This window comes from Lactuca virosa, chromosome 7, assembly GCF_052849685.1.
Source record: "Lactuca virosa cultivar CGN04683 chromosome 7, Lactuca_virosa_CGN04683_v6, whole genome shotgun sequence".
Taxonomy (NCBI): Eukaryota; Viridiplantae; Streptophyta; class Magnoliopsida; order Asterales; family Asteraceae; genus Lactuca; species Lactuca virosa.
In genome coordinates this window covers 221,200,854-221,206,087 of record NC_136432.1, presented here as the reverse complement: position 1 = coordinate 221,206,087, position 5,234 = coordinate 221,200,854, and positions in this window count along the sequence as shown.

Sequence of the window (5,234 nt, the reverse complement as noted above, 5' to 3'; positions counted from 1 at the left end):
ATTGGTCCGTTAAAATTTCATAACTTCTTCATCCGACGTGCGCTTTCGTCTGTCTTTTTATCGTTACGCTACTATTAACAAGATCTTCGATTCTCGTTTAGGTTGTGTTGGCTAAAAATCGCTCGATCTAATATTCGAACTTCGAGCTGTACACTGCTAAGCCGAAACTTCGAAAAATCATAAGTTCCTCATACGAAGTCAGATTTGGGCGTTCTTTTTATGCATGCTCTCCGTCTAACGTATTCTACGACTTTCGTTTAGATTGCTAAGGCTAAGAGTTGGTCTATCGTAAATTCACTATTTACGCTTCCCGGTGTCGTGCCGGTTTTGCCGTAAAACTTCGACGCGCCATAACTTCGTCGTTATAACTCGGATTTCGGCGTTCTTTATATGTACGGAACCCTTGAGACATATTCTACAACTTGGTTAAGATTATTTATTCTAGATAATCTTTTGTCGAAGAGTCGTTTTTGACCCCTATTATCTCTAAATTGACTTGCCCGGATCTACGGGCGTTACATCATACAATAACGGGCCCCGCCCAAACTCATATAACGGGCCCCGCCCACTGAATATAACAGGCCCCGCCCACTGAGTATAACGGGCCCCACCCAAAATCATATAACGGGCCATGCCCACTGAGTATAACGGGCCCCACCCAAACTCATATAACGGGCCCCGCCCACTAAACATATAAACATATAATCATATAAACATACAAAAACATGCAAAGATCACAAAGAAAATAGCATATCGTACCATCATTGGGCCCCACCCGCTGAGTATAACGGGCCCCGCCCAAACTCGCATAACGGGCCCTGCCCACATACAAATCATATACGCATAACCAGATACTAGCATACAGAATAACCATCGGGCCCCGCCCAATAAGCATACAAGCACGTACACATGCAAGAGTCACGCAAAAATCTAGCACCCTACATAACTAACCATGGGCCGACATTGGTGCCTTCGACCTACTAAACATAGTGAGGAAACTCACCTCAATCCGCTGATAACCAAATAACTGCTCGGACTGCTGAACGGGATACCCTCGTGCCAACTAACAAAAGAAATACAATCTTAATCAATAATTAACCCGATAACCCACAATCCGAGGCCCACTCCATAAACCAATTCCCTAAAGGGTAAAAGGCCATTTTACCCTTTTATTACTTGTTCCATAACCAAGGCCCAACCCAAAATGAATAAAAAGAACAAAACCCAAAATGGCAATCCAAAGCCCAAATCAAAAGCAACAAAAGCCCATTATGGCCCAATAATCCGATTGGGCCCAAAAACCATCATGGACCTACTTCCAAGAAAACCATAAGTTCATTCATGGCCCAAAGTCAGAAGCCTAACGGCCCAATAAAGCCTAAACCTCAAAAAGCCAAAAATGACCAGCTGGGGAGTACACCACGTGTACCAGAATGGTACGCCCAACGTACTCACTCTTGAAGCACACTGTACAAGTTCCTGATGCATAAAAACAAAATTACACTGAGCAAACACCTGCGTACGCCCGACGTACTCCTCCAACCACCTTTTCACTCCTACAAGCCCTTAATATGTTAAGACAAAGTGCCAAACTCTCATATCTGATTCTATAAGACTACTTATCACGTAAAGTTGGCAACTTTACGTGCTTGCATGGCAAAATGGGACTCGAAAGCTCAATAAGGACTTAACAAAGATCTTAATGCTTGCATGGATCAAAATACACCATAAATCTTGCATTTTTATGAACCTTGGGACTGAATGGAGCTAAGATCTAGCACCCATTGCTTTTGGAGTAGATCAAAAACCCATGTTTATCACAAAAGACTCCAAAATGCACAAAATACTCCATAAACTAGATCTAACATATAAGATTATCAAGATAGGAACTTTATACCTCCAAAATGTAGATCAAGATGCAACAACCCTAGATCCAAAAGCTTCAAGCCATCCCACACTTCTCCAAGAAGTTCCTTCTTCTTTTATGAACACCAAAAAGCATGAAATGCCACCAAAAGCACAAAAACCACTCAAATTGGGGCTAGGGTTTCGATTCTACGGTTTAGAGGGATGGAGGCTGAAGATATTAGGGTTAGGTGATGAGATAAATAGCTTAAATAGGGTCCAAGACCCTAAAATAGGGTTTGGGTCTGACTGGAGTAAGCCCAGCGTACTTCTGGTATGCCCAGCGTACTCCGAGAACACCCGCGATGCATCTGCTTAGTATGCCTAACGAATGAACCCTCGCGTACTCGTCTTAGCACTAGTATGCAGTACACTTGTGTTCGCCCCGCGTACTCGGTTGCACCCTAAAACCACCAATACTTCCGAAGGCCATAACTTCTTGTTCTAAGTCTGTTTTCGACGATCCTTATATCCACGAAAAGTTAACAAGAAGCTCTCCACTTCTATCAACTCATACATTCCTTAAAACCTCACGAAGAAAAATCCAAATTCCATAAAACCCGGACTGATACTTTACCAAAATACCCCTTGGCTCCAAAACACAAATCAAACTTCCCGGATCATCCAAATTACTTTACCCACACCCAAATGGTTCTAAATATCTTTTCCTCAAAGGCCCTAAGCCTGATGATACTCGGTCTTCGGGTCACCACCCCACATTAGGAAACAAATCGGAATAGGGCGTTACAACTCTCCCCCACTTAAATTAGATTTTGTCCTCGAAATTACTTCTTACCATCCTTTTGGATACCAACGCTCTGATCAAAACCTTCTAGTGCTGAACGAAACACTGAACCCATAACTGCCGAACCTACAACCCCTGCTGAGATTCCAAAACCCCACACTTTCCTGACCCCCCACACACATAGAACCAATCCAAAATACAATCATAAGAGCCTGATCTATCATCGAAAATGAAACCATCCTTTAACCCTAAACCCTTCAACTAATGCCCTCGGAATACAAATTCCTTAATTCATATTCTACTGAAATGAAGACCTCGCACATAAACACCCACAATTCCCAATGCAAGTTCCCACCAAAACCGACTCGGTACATAACTCATAACCTGAGATCCAAGGGTCTTCACCTGCATTTCACCCGAAATCTTCTGATTCACGGCAACCCCTCACTAAACTGGGATATAAAGATTCCCAAACCATCGTTGAGACTACCAGTCTTGCACCTGGTCCAACTACTAGGTTCCCAAGAGTCCAAATGACAAGGCTACCCCGACCTAAGCATCCATATGCGCCACTTACTGACCACACACTCAATCCTATAAACCAAGATCCAATACCTTGACCCAACGGTCTGTACTAGGTCCACGGGTCCCACCCAATCTATACGGACCGGCCATGCCCACGGGTCCCACCTACCTAGAGCTACACAAGCCCGACTCTGCCTCGGAACCCAATGCTCCTCAACCTAAAACAGAGAAATGCTCCTCGATAATCCTGTCAGTCATGCCCAAGGCACGAACTGATCCTCCTTATACTCATGACCACCTCAACGATAGGCTACCTCAACTGGAGAATGCTATAATCCCATCGCAGTCTTACAACACTTCTAACCAATCATGGTTACCACCCATGGTCTTACAACACCCAAACCATCTCAACCCCAATTATCCTAAATCGAACCTGCATCCAACTGCATTCCAATCAGGTGTTCGGGTCATGCTTCGACCCCCAAAGCCTTCGTCAAACAAGAACAGACAGCGAGGCTCTAACACAACCCTCGGCCTAGATCCATCCACAAGCCTGCTATACATCACAAAGAAGACACCGACCAGCTGTTGGAAGTTTCCTGAACTCCCAACTTACACAACTTTCATCCAGACGGCCACTCGGGTCGTCTCTCCTCCTGACCGGGATGTAAAATTTGCCCTAGTTCCACACCCGATATAACTCCCAAAAATTATGATCGATTTCTCCCACTTGGATTTGTCAAAACCCTCCCATCCCACAAAATTCGATGGATTCCCAGCCCATCTTATCTTCATATAGCATGAACTGACTATGACCTGCACTTACCAATACTAGCGTTCCATTACTAGCCAAACTCGATGATCACCTAACTCCTGAAATCCAGAAGAATACTCCCAAAATCTTAACGAGTCCAATAATCCCCATCACCTACCATGATACTGTACCAATTCCTTAAGTCCTTATGCTGGTGACTTAATACCATAACGCTTGCTCTGAATTGGTGAATCTTCACCCCAAATTACCCATCCTCAAATGAATCTCTGAATTCTAACCATCTACAATCCTTGCGATAATAAAATTCCCTTAACACTTCCAGTGACCAAACAACTCATGCGACTGTCACCACCATCTCTTTGCTACCGCTCCTTCCCTAGCAACGGTAGTAATTGAACCCAAAGGTTCTTCCATGGACAACTGTCGGTCATACTAGAACAAATGCTAACACGGCTGAACTCTAACTTCGCTGAAGAACTAATCCTGCTAACTCAACTAAAGATCTCTCCATCAAACCCCTGAACTGAACCCAACAAAGAACCGGAACAACTCCCCAAAAAACTGAATCCCGCTCATCAAAATATGACCCACTAGCGACTCTTGGCATGCAAAATGGCATATAACAATTCTTGACGATGTAACCCAGACAATAGCAGAGAACCAAACCAGAGATAATGCTTACCCAAACCAAAGCAAAATTCCAAAGCAATATAGATTCTGATAGTAATCAAGAAGAATAAAAAGATAACATACCCGCAACAGCACCTGATGGAACCCTGCTCACCCTTGACTGACACTGCAATACTCGGCCCCTCACAGCTGGGGCTCCTGCCTCACCCTCACGATCACCAGAGATCCTCAAAGTAACCGGATCAGGTGCCTCACTGCTCCGCCCCTCAACATTGGACAGTCGGCCTTCTTGTGGCCCACTAAGTTACAACGAAAACATAAAGGGCTTGTCCCCTGAGGACAATCCTGAATGACATGACCAACTCTTCCACACTTGTAGCAGCCCATTCCCTTAGAACGGAAAACCCCATCGTGTCGCTTCCTGCACGTGCTGCACTGACCCCGACCCTGTTGGCCCCTAAATTGCTGATATGATGTCTTGGGTATCTTCGTAGAACCCTCAACTGCCTGCACATGCTCTGGCTTTCTCTTCCTCGGGTGCTCCAAATCAGTCCCCCGCTCTTGAGTTACCCCAACCATCCCATCATCTTTCTGAAAAGAAAAGTTCCAACCCTCAGGCCTGGCAACCAATCTATCAGTGACACGCCCAATGAT